Raw genomic sequence first — 15,984 nt, forward strand, 5'->3', positions numbered from 1 at the left:
GCCATCAACTGCATCTTTCAAGGGCTTAACTCGTACAGATCCTCCACTACAAAAAGAATAAATAAAAAGGCAAATCTGTTGATGTCCAGCAGGTTCAGGGCGACCCTCCCCTGGGTCCCTCTCTTTAGGCCTCATCTGTTCTTTGTCTTTTCGCTTGTCTCCCCTGGGGTCCACCATTTTCATTTTACTATTTAATGTCACATATTCTTGATGACTGCTTGATTTTTCATTGTTCCAGACATTTGTTAAGACCTACTATAGCCTCTCATGCATTCTGTAATTAATGTAGCACAAGATCAGAGTACATGACTATTTTGCTTCTTCCGAATTCAAGAAATTCAGTACTTGGGGTTAGATTTAATCTTTTACTGTTTGTTTGATTAACAACTTGTTTTATGATATTTAGTATGATAACATGCTTCATTTTGTCATCTGAAAGTGTTATCTCGATGCCTACGATGAATATCTGTTTTATGCAGCTATAGCAGAGCTTTTGGACAATGCAGTTGATGAGGTGCGTAGCATAATTACTAGTTTATTTCTTGCAAGGTTTAAAATTTTAGTAGTTTGGGTATTCTGTAAGGCTTACAGCTTTGCTAATCTGTAAGCTTTCTCATTGAACTATATTAACTTATTGACATTTATGAGGTATGTTTTCTTGAGCATTCAGCTGTATTAAAAAAATTACCTGAAATTCTGAATAAATGGACTGCTACTGACATAATGTCCCCATGTATCAATATGCAACTTGCCAGATTTGCCATGGTGCAACTTTTGTGAAGGTGGATAGAATCTACAATACCAGGGATATCAGTCCTGCTTTGCTATTTCAAGGTAGAAATTGCTGGAATAGGGCTCCATGATAAAGATCCAACAACATAGGAAATTGGGATGTTGAGGAGGCTGGATCTTATGTGCATCTAGGCTGCAACGTGGCTTCACAAGTGCGGTAGATACACTCGGTGATTCTTGATTTGTTTCCTTTGTCTTGAATCTATACTAATGGAGCTCTTTTGTTATTTTTTTAATTTCTATCAGGTTATACAGGACATTAGTTTCAGTAATGACAGCCGATGGATTATGAAACAAGTCATTTATTTGCAATATCCCCTCCCGGAGGGACCACAAACCTTCACAGTAGTGATGCTAGTTTTACCAATGGCAGCAGTGGGTTGGGCCTCACAACTATGACAACCATGCCCAGAAAAGGTGATTTCTCAACCCCCACAGACCCTTTGTTACTTTCACTCTTCTAAATAGGATCTCGCACTTAAATCCAACAAGAATTTTGACGTGTTTTGGAGAATACAGCTGTGGAAGTAAGTAATGTGGTCTACAATAACATCAAAGGGACAAGTGCCTCAGATGTGGCTGTGGAATTTGATTGCAGCAAGAGCTTTCCATGGCATGGGATAGTGTTGAATAACATTAATTTGGTTGGAAGTGGAGGGAAAACCACAACTAGCTCATGCAAATATGTTAATGGGATTGCAATAGGAAATGTTTTCCCACGCCCTTGCTTCTAAAGAGAAGGAAATTAAATATACTTATATTAAGATCTTGGGTGATGTAATTTTGTATTCTTGATCCATTAGATTGACATGGATTAAAAAGGGTTTTAATTTTCTAGTTTAGTTGAATGATAGTATTGGAATTGAATGATAGTATTGTAATTGTGTTTCTTATTTTTTATTTATTTCAGGCTGGATTGAACTAGGAAATGAAAGAAGAAATTTTACTTCTCCTGTTTGTTTCTACAAAATAATGATGGGAAAAATACTGTATTTTATTGTTCATGGATTGTAATAAAGTTGATACACTGTGTATATGAATGTTAAAATAAAAATGGGTTTCATTTTATGAAGATTGAAATGGAAGGATCCTATTATAGAAGCTTGCTAGGTTCATTTGGATGGATTAGGGATCTATGTACGTGTTGTTTATGCGGTAGCATTTAATGCCAAAAAAAATTCTTGTGCAAAATATGTTTAATATGGGTTTCAGCATATTTTCCCTTGCTTTCTGGGCAAGTGAACAGCTAGAAAATAACTTTCCTGCATATTTTCCCTCCGTTTCTGGGCAAGTGAACAGCGAGAAAACATGGGAAAATCACAGTTTCTTTTCCTTTCCTTTCCATTTTGCCACGTCAGATTCCTTTCCTTCCCTTTCCTTTCCTTTCTCGGGAAAACAAGTGAACAGAACCTTTTGGAATTGTTTACCTAAAATCTATGATGGTGGGAACCACCACTTTGGTCAGGTCACGATGGGTCGTCTTTTTTGAATTTTCCGTGTGTGGCACAGTACATATCCCGAGAGCAAAACACCAAAGAATGGCTAGTTTATTTTCTCAACTTCCATAGGCGGCGAGTTTTCAACTTTATGCCCTGACATGCTAAAGTACATGTGTCAGACCAAAATAAGACCATTTTGCCCTTCATTGTTCTGCAAGTGGTACACACCACAATCAACCATTTTCCTACTAATTACGTCTCTTTTTTGTACCTGCATTAAATATACCTCGAAATCTGCAAAATAGAAATAATTTCATGTGATTTGAAAAAATCTACTTAAAATCAAGAATAATCTTTACCGTAGAGGCGGAGGCCGACGGCTACAAAGTAAGGTGCGACTGGAATGCAGCTGGGTGCGATCAGAAAATACATGGGTACGAGTGCATTAAAGAAATCCTATTAATATTTTGTGATCTCGAGGCCTACACCTTCGAAGTTGGGAAATGAAGGTTTTAATCTACGCCGTTGAACGATAGGGTTTATTTCAAAATAACTGTAGTTCGATATAGTTTCGAAATGTTCATTTCTCAACGCCGCTATAGCCACTAGCTTCTTCCTCCATCTTCCTGAGAAACCTTTTTTTTCTCTGCCTCTCCCTTGCTGTTCTTTCGTCTTCTCCATCTTCTCCCTTGCTTTTCCTTCGTCTTCTACATCTTCAGCCACCGCACGGTTTCCAATCCTCATATTTTCATGCATTTTCTCGTAGTTTCTTCCGTAATTTTTCTATAGAGGTGCCTTTTTTAGTATTTTTCCTGTAATTTTTCTAATTTGAAACCTTTTACCCGTAATTTTTCTCCAAAACTTAGTACCTTACCCGCATGAATATTATTACTAGCCACCTTTGCAATTTGCACCACGTCAATGAATAAGACAAATCTGTCAAAAAGGCAACATAAATGGCTATCATCACATGATCACATGCAATTGCAAAGGATGGGCATGAAGTAGTCTTTGGGATAGGTGGCTAGCAAATCCTTATAAAAACAACAAAAATCTTTAAAAAAAACAGAAAGGAGAAGATACTGGCTACGGGGACGTTGAGAAATGAACCTTTCAGAAAAATATCCGAACCCCACTTAATTCAAAACGAACTCTAGTTCTTACCCGTAGATTAATCGTTCAACGTCGTAGATTAAGCCTTTCCTTTCTCAAGTTCGAAGGCGTGGGCCTCGACATCAGAAAATATTAATGGAATGCACTCGCACCGATATACATTCTGATCGCACCCATCATTATTCTAGACGCACCTTACTGTGTACCCGTCGATTCATGCCTCAACGACAAAAATTATTGCTGCCTTTACACTTACATTCACAACGTCGATGTTATAGTCGACGCTAAGTGTATGTTTCACATGAAATGATTTACTTTCTTTGGCAAGTGTGGAGGTATATTTAATGCAAGTAGAAAAAGAGACGCAATTAGCAGGAAAAGTTAGATGTGATATGTGCCACTGGGAACCTGCAACTAAGGGCAAAATGGTCTATATTTGGTCTGACACATGTCCTTTGTCCGTGTCAGGGAGTAAAGTTGAAAGCTCGCCGCCTATGGAAGTTCAAAAAATAAACTAGCCTTCTTTTATGTTTTCCTCGATATCCCGATACATATCTTTGATACCTCTGAGTGGGCCCCAATTTCGTACACTTCTGTCACCTTGTGTATCAATGCAACTTTAGCTGTTCTCTCGTATAAATACTAGTATGTCTATGGGTACATATCTATGTACCACCATCTTCCTCTATTCCTCGGCACTAAGCTAAGTAGGCAAAATTAGTCTGCACCCCTGTTTTGGTAATAACACTCTTTTCTTTATTTTATACTTAGTTAATTAGCTAATAAAGGCTACTATAATTCCCAACGAACAATCAGCAGCTAGTAAATGAAGTGTTTAGCGATAACGTGAGTAGTGACATAAATAAAATGGAAGTGGCAATATCATTTCCGCAAGAAAATTCTAAAAGAATTTTGTTCTTAGGTGTTGAAAATGATACTCCTTTATATAAGGTCTATTTTGAGAACACAAATTGGAGATTAGAGTTATTTGACAGGCCAATTTTGCCCTTCAAATCTCCACTTCCTTGTTTTCATAATGGCTCAATACTTTATCAATAATTTTCTCATTGGTTTTATAGAGCATCTTGAGAATTATAACAGCATGTAGAGCTAATTAGGAACCAGTTGTAATGTAAAAGACCGAAATCCGATTAGGGTCCGCTTGGATGCCTGAGCAGATTTTGATTTTGATTTCTCACATTTGCAGCCCATTTTGCATTGTGATTTGAATCCAGATCAAATTCTTGAATTTCCAAATCAACGACTAACCGTGAAAAAAAAACAGATTTCCAAATATGCTGTGGAAATAAGTAATTGGAAATCCACATATCTGGCAGTTTCCTTCCTCCTCTTTGCTCCCCTCTAGGAGGAAGTACCCCCTTCCCTCTCTGTCTCCCTCAACATGAGCCGGCGGATCTATCCATTTCGTATTTAAAACTCAATTCCAAATCCAAATACAAAATATGAGGTATCCAAACTTGCCCTTATTGAAATAAGGGAGTGTGGATATCGATTTCCTTTTATCTTATAGGACCCTTTTGAAATACTAGACGAGGATTCAGAAATGACATTTCTACCCCTGTCTCAGCATGCATGCCCACCCCCTTTTGTTTGTCTTTTTAGAAACCGGGAGAAAGCAAACAGAAGGAAAAAGAGATTGACAATCATATTGGGAAAGGAAAAAAGCTAAAAAAAAAGTCACCTTTACTACACTACTTTTGCCTTGTTCATCTAATTAGAGCTGTTGATCTAAATAGCAATATTACAAGTCTAACGAAAACCTAGCCTATTGATCCATCAAGCTTCTTTTGGGTTCAGACAAGAAAAGCTAAACTACTGATTTTTCGTAGTCCTTTCTCTTATGCATGGGATGTTCATTCAAGATAGAGCCAAGAGCATGTGTGGGTTGACTAGACCTGGCAAACGGGTGGGGTGGGCCGGGCCGGGTTTGACCCGACCCGTACGGGTCCGGGTCAAACAGGCCGGGTCAAAATGACTCAGAAAAATTTATGGGTCATGAATCTTGGAACCGCACCTGGCCCGTACGGGCCTAGGTCGACCCGCGGGTCACCCATGAATTACAGTATGCCATGATATATTTTTTTCCAACAGGTACTTTCACGGAGTTTTGTAAATTTTTTTTCCAACAGGTGCTTTCATGGAACTCCGTGAAAGAACCTGTTGGAAAAAAGCACATGTTGGAAATACAACATTACAAGATTGTTGGAAAAAGCACCTTGATGGGGTGTAAAAATGCTGCAGCCTATCGGCTTCCGACACGTGTCTCGGGGAGGGCCCACCGCAGACCAGCCTATCAGCTGCCGACACGTGTCCCGAGGTGGGCCCACTGCAGATCCCACATCAGCAAGGGTAGTTCGGTAATTACCCCAGAGTAGGTGAGCTCGAGCCTATGGCTGGTCGACACCTGCCTTGGAGCATTAACTCCCCACCTACCCCAAACTTTTCCTATAAAAGGGTTTTCAAAGCTCATAAATCAGGGTATTGAATTCTCACCCACCACTCTTAAAACTCCCTCTTCACTCTGGCTCATACTGACTTGAGTGTCGAAGGGCCTGTCCGGAGTATACTTCGGGTCGGTCATTCTGACCTCGTTTGCTTCTGTGCAGAACACAGTCCATCCGGACTCTATTTCCTTCTCTTCAGCTCCTCGGGCCCTCCAGCTCGGCTCTTACGTCACTGTCATATCTGTTAACCGATTTCGGGCCTAACAGATTGGCGCCATCCGTGGGACCCCGAACTAAAGGCTGTTCCAATCACTTCACAAAAATGACAGGGCGCAGGAGTGCGCGGGTCCCAACCGCGCGGACTACCCGAGCCGTCCTGCCTCGCAGGACCCGGAGCGAGCGGGTCGCCTCGCTGGTGGTGGCAGCTTCTGCTACGGCCGAATAGAGCCAACCTCGTTCGGAACACCTGAACCCCATGCCCACTCCCGAGCAAGTCCAAGCTCTCTTTCAGCAAATGACAACCCTTGTTGGTCAGTACCAGCAGCTACTCCAAGCGCCTCCACAACCTCCTCCGGAAGCTCCACGACCTGTCCAAGAAAGGCCAGAAATCCACAGGGGAGAGTCGTCGCGCCATGGTGAGGACCGAACTCACCGTTCCCCTGGACAAGTCCGTCACCCCGCAGCTAGGCATGCACAGACAGAGCCGCACCGCCGTCGGAGGTCGCGGTCCCGCTCTGTGCAAAGGCGTCGAGCTCATGAGGAGCGCACACCACAGGCAAAATCCCGGTCCCGTCGTAGGAGTCCAAAGAGCCACTCCGGCTCCGCGGCGAGCCAATCTATGGAGAGAAATAGGTCACCAGACCTTGAAGCTGACCCGATGCTGCGGAGAATAGAAGAGATGGACCACCGCATAGAAGAGCTGGCAAAAGATCACAGCCGACCAGCTCCGCGGGCGGCTCAAGTAGAACGCCGTTCACCGATGACGTGATGGGTGCCCCAGCACCGAGGGGATTTAAAATGCCGACTATTCCACAGTATGATGGGACCACGGACCCCATGGACTACTTAGAGACGTTCCGGACAATGATGCTCCTCCACGGTGCGTCAGACGGTTTCCTCTGCAGAGCATTTCCGACGACCCTGACAGGCGCAACAAGGGACTCGTACTCAAGGATCAGACCGAACTCCATCAGCAACTTCGATGACTTTGGGGAAGACCTGGTCCGTCACTTCATGAGCAGCTGCAGGCCAAGGAAAACAACAGCATCCCTGATGACCTTGAGGCAGGAGGATAATGAACCTCTCAAAGCCTTCATCAGCCGCTTCAACAGGGAGGCACTCCAAGTACCAAATCTAGACCCCTCGGCCGCTATGAACGCGCTTCTCGTCAAATGATTTCCGCAGAGCAGTGGCCCGTCGGAATCCTCACTCCCTAGCAGATCTGATGGCCGGGGCAGAGGAATACATATCAGTGGAAGAGACACTGGCGGCTCTGGACTCGAGTCGGAGGAGAACCTCTGATGACAAGAACCAAGACAGGTACCCTGCTAAGCAGCGCAGAGATCATAAGGTTGTCAGAAGAGACAAGTCCCCCCAGAAAAGGGAGGAAAACTTCACCCCTCTCAACACCTCCCGAAGACATATACTGGCTGCCATCAGCGGAGAAGAGTTCATAAAGTGGCCAACTCCAATGATCTCCAAGGGAAACATGAGAGACAAGTCGAAGTACTGCCGGTTCCACAGGGACCACGGCCATGATACAGACGACTGCTGGCAGCTGAAGGAGGAGATCGAGCAATTGATCACCAGGGGCTACTTGAAAAAATATGTCCGAAGCGACACCCGCAGAAGTGACCCCAAGGAGAAAGGTCCCCGGGGCCGAAGCCCTCGGCGGTCTCAACCGCCCCCAGCCTGAAGACAATCTCCTCCACCGCCTAGTCCACCTCAAGAGGCACACCGCTCCCAACCAAGTGGAGTCATTGGCACAATCATAGGCGGTCCGGCAGCTGGAGGCACCTCATCCGCTGCTCGGAAAGCTTACGCACGCCGAGTCAATGCCGTGCACGCATGCAGCAAGAAGGCGAAGACGGAGAATGAGATCTCCTTCTCGGATGCAGACCTCGACGGCCTGATATTACCACATGACGACGCCCTAGTCCTAACGATGCTCGTCGCAAATTGGGAGCTGAGGAAAGTCGTGGTAGACAATGGTAGCTCAGCCGACATCTTATACTACCACGCCTTCGAAAGGATGATGATAGGTGACGACCGCTTAAGGCTGGCGAACTCAGATCTCTTCGGCTTCTCAGGAGAGGTAGTCAAGGTTGAGGGACAAATCGAGCTTCCTATCCTCGTCGGAGAGCCACCTTGCCAAGCCTTCGCCATGGTCAACTTCCTAGTAGTGAGGGCCACTTCGGTCTATAACGCTATATTAGGACGGCCTGGGCAGAATCTGATCCGCGCCGTCGCGTCTGCTTATCACCAGAAGATGAAATTTATTACGACAAGCGGCGTCGGAGAAGTTAGGGGAGACCAGCCACAATCTAGGGAGTGCTGTGCAATGGCACTCAAGGGAAAAAATGCAACGGAGTCGTTCCCAATCGAGCTACTGGACCTGAGGGATGAAGCTCAAGGAACTCAACCCGCCGAAGACCTTATATCCATTCTCCTGTGCGAAAATGATGATGAGAAGGTGGTTCAGATTGGCTCCTCTCTAGACGACGACACCCGGCGCAGCCTCACCCAGTTTCTTCAGAACAACGCAGATGTCTTCGCATGGGCTCCCGCAGACATGCCCGGTATTAACCCGGAGGTTAGCACGCACCGGCTAGGTGTTGACCCAACCTGCAGGCCAGTAAAGCAGAAAAGGAGACACTTCGCCCTCGAAAGGCGGCAGGCGATCAGAGAAGAAGTGGAGAGGCTCCTGAGGGCTGACTTCATTCGGGAAATCCAGTACCCGGACTGATTGGCAAACGTAGTCCCGGTAAAAAAGGCAAATGGGAAATGGAGAACCTGCGTCGACTTCACTGATCTGAATAAAGCCTGTCCCAAGGACAGTTACCCGCTTCCAAAGATCGACTAACTCATCGACGCCACTGCAGGTCATGAGTTACTGAGCTTCATGGACGCCTGTAGACACCCCATTTTGACCGAACCCCAGATAACCCTTAAACATCTTGGTTTGAATAATTTTCCTCTAAATGATGGAATTAGCATCTCAAATTTTGCCCTAGCGTAGTTTAGAACCTCAATATGGTGTCCGCGAAATTTTGAATAAATTGGGTCAAGTTTACACAAGTATCAGAACAAGGCTTTGTGAGGTTATTTGTAAAGGGGAGTGATATATCTAACAAGGGAGTGTCGTTACCAATCCTCATATAAAAAAAAGGAAAAGAAAAGAAAGCAAGGCTCAAGTGCTATCCCCTTGTTCTCCCTGGATCACCCTCTGCAATAAAAGGCCAGGGCAAAGTATATTAAAAGGGGGCTGTATCTGGAGATCAAGGGGGTGTTTATTTCACCCTGAAAAGGAGGCAAATGGGTTGATCGCATCCCTTAAGGGAGAAAGAATCAAGGGTGAGGATCAATCTAATGACAAGAACCCTAATCGCATCTTATAAAAGAGAGGAGATTTCTACAGCCGCAGGAGGGTGGAGAAAGGAGATTTGCAGCCGCCGAGCCATTCCCCATCTCCGGTCAGCCACCTCCCTCTTCTCCTTCTTCTTCTTCTTCTTCTTCTTCTTCTTCTTCTTCGTTCCATCTGCACCACCACCACCATCACCGGAATCCGAGCCACCTCCCTCCGGCAACCTCACCGGAATCCGACTCCCCCACCTACCAAATCCGTTTCAAAACCATGTTCTAGCCGGCACCAAACCCTCCTCTCATTTTTCCAGAACCCATACCCACCATCACTACCTTCATCTCCAAACCCATCTCAATCAACACCGGCCGATACCCATCTTCTCCGGCCTCGTCTCCGGCAGGCCAGCCACCGATCATTCTCCCATCTCAAACCCATCTCAACCATCCTCATCTTCCATCTTCTTTACCCCACCATCCGTACTTCAAAACCCACCTCCATTAAGAATCGCCATCATCTCCTCCGGGGAGAAATACCCAAATCCGGCCGGCCACCTCCACCTCATCCCTTCTTCCACCACCCAAACCCTCTCTTCTCCTCAAAACCCCATCCCAACACCGGCCGAACCACCATCTCCCATCTAAACCCATCCTTATCTCCTCCATCTTCATCATCGTCCTCCGGCCAGCCACCTCTAACCACCATATGCAACCCCCATCATTTTCATCATTTTCCCCTTTTCCAAACCCATTAATTCCGGTCATATTTCACCGGAATCCGGCGAAGCCATCACAACCACGATCAAAACCCACATCAAACCCCCCCTCCATTACAGTCATCGTCTCCTCCCTCAAAACCCCAACTTCGTCTCCTCTACAGACCCCCCATTTCTCTTAAATCCACTCCAACTTCATCTTCCCCAACCTTATCTCCAGCCGATCTCCAACTCCGGCCAATACTCCATCTTCGATCATCACCACTTCTGCCGGAAACCGGCAGTATTCCATCGTGCTACTTCTTCAATTGTTCGGGCATCAGCACCCTTGGATCGAGACACCATCAAGAAAAACGCAGAGACGAGAAGCAATCGGGTGATCGCAGGTTTTCTCTCTTATAAACCCTTTCATTCTCTCTTATTTTGATACTTGTGTCCATCACCTGCTATTGTCAATGTGCTCATATTTTGTCTTCATCTCTTTGAGTAGATCCCCTGTATGAAATTTGATATGGGTTTCTTGATTTACTTTTAGTGGATATTGGTCCTTAGCGTTTTAATAAATAAAAAAAAAAGAGATCCTTGGATTTTTTAAAGTCTTGATCGTCATATTTCGCAGTCAAAATAGATAAGAGGTAAAGCTTTGTATTCAGTTATAATTCTACGTTGATTTTGATCTGTGAGGCGGAACATCCGAATGAACACCATGATAGGGTAGAGCCCGCAATCTCACTTATATTTTCATTTCTTTCGATTCCTTGTTTATACATTTTCAATGTCATGAAAGAAAGCCCCATTTTCTGTTACTGTTTTGCTTTGCCATCTTGTAGATCCTTAACATGTGGATCCACGCAGCATAGGGGCAGGGTTTGTTCTTAGTTGTGATTTGAAACACTGGTGGTGTGAGGAATGTCTCCTGGAATCTTAGTTTTGGCCCGGTACTCTTTATTAAATCCATTCTATGTATTGTTGTTCCTTGGGCCTTGGTCTTTGTTAACTCTCACGAGCCTTTAGGTCTTGCTGCGGTGCTATTTGCTGAGGCTGTGCTTTATATGGTTTCAAAACATGTAGTGGCTGTCCTACAGTGTTTATGCACTCAGCAGGCATGATTTATATCGGTTTTAAAGTATATAGCTGCTGTCCTATGGCTTTCTGCGCTTTGTGTCTATGATTTGTCTTGGTTTAAGGTACTCAGTAGCGCTCCCCTCTTTTGTTTAGTAGGCCTACCCAACCTTTTGGATTTCTTTTAACCATTTTTTTTAAAAAAAAAACCCTTCTCTGGGCAATGATAAGGTTACTTGGGGCCCGTCTTTATGTTTTGTGGCTCACCGCTTCGCACTTGGATCTGTACAAATTGATGTCCCCTGTATGCACTGAAATTTTTACTAATTGGAATTATCATAATCTTTTGATATTTCTAATACTCTTCTTATCTTAAGCATTGAGTTAGGTTCTGAAGACAATAATGAATAGACTGTTCAGGTGAGATTATTTTGAAGCTTATCATATTTGTTTAAATTTTATTTAAATAAATTGTTTTAGGAAAGAAGGAGATCAGATGACTACTCTATTCGATATTATCGACATGGGTACTGTCTGATTTCAAGGCGGGATTAGAAATATTATTTTGTGTATTATGATATCAGATGATTACTTTAGCATCATCTGATTTCATCCCCATATTGGGGTGGTGTTTGTGGTTGGGCATAGAAGTGTTTGATATTGTTTTTGCTTTATTAGGCTATCCAGCGGCTGGTCTGGACTAATTTATGTTGTTTATCATTTTATGATTGCTATAGGTTGTGTATTTTTTAATTGAAAATTCTTCTTTGCTTAACACTTGATTTATTTTTATAATAATTGAATGAAAATCTGAGTTTGCTTGATAACCTTTTTCTTCACTTTGATTAGAGACTAACTCAGTCTTATTAGAGCTTTGCTTGCTTGGGATCTTGGATCATTTTCTCTCTTCTTGGGACGCTATCTTTCTTGTTGTGGTTCGTCTCTTTGAGGCGTTAGTTGCTTGTTTGGGGTTTCCCCTTTTTGCTTTAGGGCTTTGCCCTAGTTTATGGTTATGCTTGTTTGTTCTCTGTAAGAGTGAATTCATCTAAAGGTCCTGAGCATTGGAAAAGCTTTAAAATCCAAAAACATTTGAAAACTTTAAAAATATCAAAAACATCTGAAAACATCAAAAGCCTTAAAAAAAAATCTAAAGTGTTGAGTGTTTCTTTTAGAAGCATAGTTTGAGAGTTCGTTTCGAACTACGTTGGCTTGATCCTCTTCCACGAGGTACGTAGTGCAGCTTGGGATCTTCATCCCAAGTCCAGCCAAACTTTGTAAATAAAAATGCTTTAACCCTTCAACTTTAAAACCTTGGTTTAACAAAAATCTTCCTCTAGAGTTAGGAGTTTGTCCTAGATAGAGAGTTTTAGAGTTAGGAGTTCGTCTTTGATTTGTTGTGTGCTTGTTTGTGTTTGTTTTAGAGTTAAGGGTTTGTCCTAGCTAGGAGTGCCTCCGTCCGGTTAGTTGGCGATTCACATCGCCGACTGATGACTAGGTCTTGGATACGTTAGCAATCCTATTATTTTCCTTAGGGCATACAGCCTAGTTACACGTAGGTTGTAGGAACCACCTGCATTAGCTTAAGGCTAACTTGCATTTAGTTAAGGGCATATAGGGTGTCCTAAAATCTACAATTCACTGGAATTTAAATAATCGTTCAAGAAGCTTTAATAACTAGTCCGGTCTTTTAGATCGAGTCTAAGATAGAGGTCTAGGTGTCTTAGGCATCCTAGCTTAGAATAGACGCGAAGAACTACGTTGCCTTGATTCTCGTGGAGGCGGGGATATGTAGGCTTCTTTGGATGAATACCAGACCATCCGAGGACTCGGGCTAGATCGTTTAGAGTCTTAGGATTTGTTGTTTTGTTATGCTGTGTGTTTTGTTGTGTTTTCTTACTTTCTTGTGCAGACCTATACCTTTAGCTGTAGCATGCATGCGTTCGTCCACCAGAACTTAGACACCTGTTAGGCATGTCACTCATAACCTAGTTGTCATTAGGTGACATTTATTTCGGTTCTTTTGTGTGTGCTTATTTTCCTCTCCGAGACATGCATGATTAGATAGACGTTTTCTCGGAGATGTGTGTTCCCATTTCATATGATTTTCGTCCAAAACTCTTCGAGGTTAATAATAAATGGCATAAGAGACCAAGTGTTCGCACTCGGGCGAATTGGGGGCGCTCTTCGGACCTTCTCCATTCGTCATCAGGCACGGACCTTCTGTATCTCTGGTTATCCATTGCAAACAGAGCATTTGTTTTGGTTCCATGGCGTGTCCATGGATGGCGACTCTGAGTTATTTTTAGGTACATCTTGGTTTCGAGCCCTGGCTCCTGATCAGGATGTATCTCATTCGTTTTGTATCGCCACTCATGCTATGCTGTGAGGGTGGCACCTGTTTCGAGAGTTCCTTGGCAGAGCTCTCCTTCACGTTGTGGAGATCTTTGAGGATTGCAGGAGGGATCTCGCGTCCCTCGGCACCGTCCTCGGATCGGGGTCCACAACGCCTTCTCCGGATATAATCAGATCAGAATGTACGAGTCAGATATCCTGAAGACCTCCTTTGTAACAGACCAGGGGACCTACTGCTACCGCGTCATGCCCTTCGGCCTGAAAAATGCCGGAGCAACATATCAGAGGCTCCTAAACAAGCTCTTCCGGAATCAGATCGGCCGCAACATGGAAGTCTATGTCGACGACATGCTGGTCAAGAGCCGAAGCGTGCACGATCATGTCTCCGACTTGAAGGAAACATTTCAAGTCCTGAGAAATCATAAGATGAAGCTCAATCCCACCAAATGCACCTTCGGCGTCAGCTCTGGAAAGTTCCTAGGGTTTATGGTTAGCCAGAGAGGGATAGAGGCCAATCCGGAAAAAAATCAAGGCCGTGGTGGAGCTCACTCCGCCGAAAACCATCAGAGATGTGCAACGACTGACAGGGATGATAGCCGCGCTGGGGCGCTTCGTCTCAAAATCCGCAGAGAGGTGTCTCCCCTTCTTCAGCGCAGTCAAAGGACTCAAGACCGCGCCCTGGACAGAGGAATGCCAGGCCGCCTTCGAGGAGTTAAAACAATACCTGTCCTCTCCACCGCTATTGACAAAACCGGAGCCCGGTGAGGAGCTACTTTTGTATCTATCTATAAGCCCCTTGGCACTGGCAGCAGTCCTAGTTCGAGAAGAGCACAGCCAAGAAAAGCCAGTCTACTACGTTAGTAAAGTCCTGCACGACGCTGAAATAAGGTACCAGCGGGTCGAGAAATTGGCTTACGCGCTGGTGACAGCAGCCAGGAAGTTGAGACCGTATTTTCAAGCTCACACGATAAAGGTCTTAACTGACCAGCCGCTGAGGCAAGTTCTCTATAAGCCAGACACCTCGGGACGACTCGTTAAATGGGCCGTGGAACTAAGTGAATTTGACATCCGGTACATGCCCAGGCCCGCAATCAAGGCTCAAGTATTTGCCGATTTCGTAGCCGAATGCTCCATCCCCCAGCAGATCACCGAACCTGAAGTCGCCCAAGCCCCAGCAGAGGATGGAGCCAGAACAGGAATCATCCCCGTGCCACCAGCTGAACATGATCCCTCAATCGCCGAATCACTCTGGGAAGTGCACGTGGACGGATCTTCAAACAAGGCTGGTTGCGGAGCCGATCTGGTTTTAACCGGGCCGGACAGTTTCGCCGTAGACTACGCCTTAAGGTTCGGATTTCGCGCATCTAACAATGAGGCCGAGTATGAAGCACTCCTCGCCGGAATGAATCTTGCAGTCCAGACTGGCGCCCAGAGATTGAAAGCCTACTGTGACTCCCAGTTGGTCGCCAACCAGATCCAAGGGATATACGAAGCCCGCGACGAGCGTATGATTAAATACCTCTCCCAGGTCTGACAGCTATCTTCCAAGTTCAAAACTTTTGAGGTCGTCAGAATCCTCAGAACGGACAACACAAAGGCAGATGTGCTGTCTAAGCTGGCCGCATCCGGATACACGACTCTCGGAAATATACGCATGGAGTTCTTACAGGCATCCAGTATCGAAAGAAAGGCTGCTGAAATAATGCAGGTGGAACACGAGCCCTGCTGGATGGACGAAATCGTCAAATACCTACGTAGTGGGAGACTACCCGAGGCCAAAAGAGAAGCGCGCAAGGTGATCCAAAGAGCAGCCCGTTTTTCACTCGATGGCGAGAACTTGTTCAAAAGATCCTACACCCTCCCCTACTTAAAATGTCTCCGGCCCAGGGACGCCACGTACGCCCTGCAAGAGACACACGAAGGTATTTGCGGAGAGCATCTAGGGGGCAAGGCCCTGGCGATCAAAGTCCTGCTGAGAGGTCTGTACTGGCCGACATTAAGACAAGATGCACTGATCTTGGTCAGGAGGTGTGAGAAATGCCAAAAGTTCTCCCCCACCATTCATCAGCCCGCTGTATCTATGGCTCCAATCATCAGCCCGCTATCCTTCGCGATTTGGGGGATGGATATCTTGGGCCCCTTCCCACCGGCCTCCGGAAGGCGCACCTTCGTAGTGGTGGCCATTGATTATTTTACCAAATGGGTAGAGGCAGAACCTCTAGCCCAAATCACCGAGCAGAATGTGCAGAACTTCTTTTGGAAATCAGTGGTCTGCAGATTCGGGATCCCTCGTGCCTTGATAACAGACAATGGCAAACAATTCGACTGCCGAAACTTTCGGAGGTTCTGCTCCGACCTGAAAATTGAGCAGAGGTTCACCTCAGTAGCGCACCCGCAGACCAACGGGCAGACAGAAGTCACAAACCGAATCCTACTGCAGGGTATAAAGAAAAGACTGGACGAAAA

Source organism: Tasmannia lanceolata, unplaced genomic scaffold (assembly GCF_043159265.1).
Source record: "Tasmannia lanceolata isolate RefF3 unplaced genomic scaffold, GAP_Taslan_0.1 ptg000025l, whole genome shotgun sequence".
NCBI lineage: Eukaryota > Viridiplantae > Streptophyta > Magnoliopsida > Canellales > Winteraceae > Tasmannia > Tasmannia lanceolata.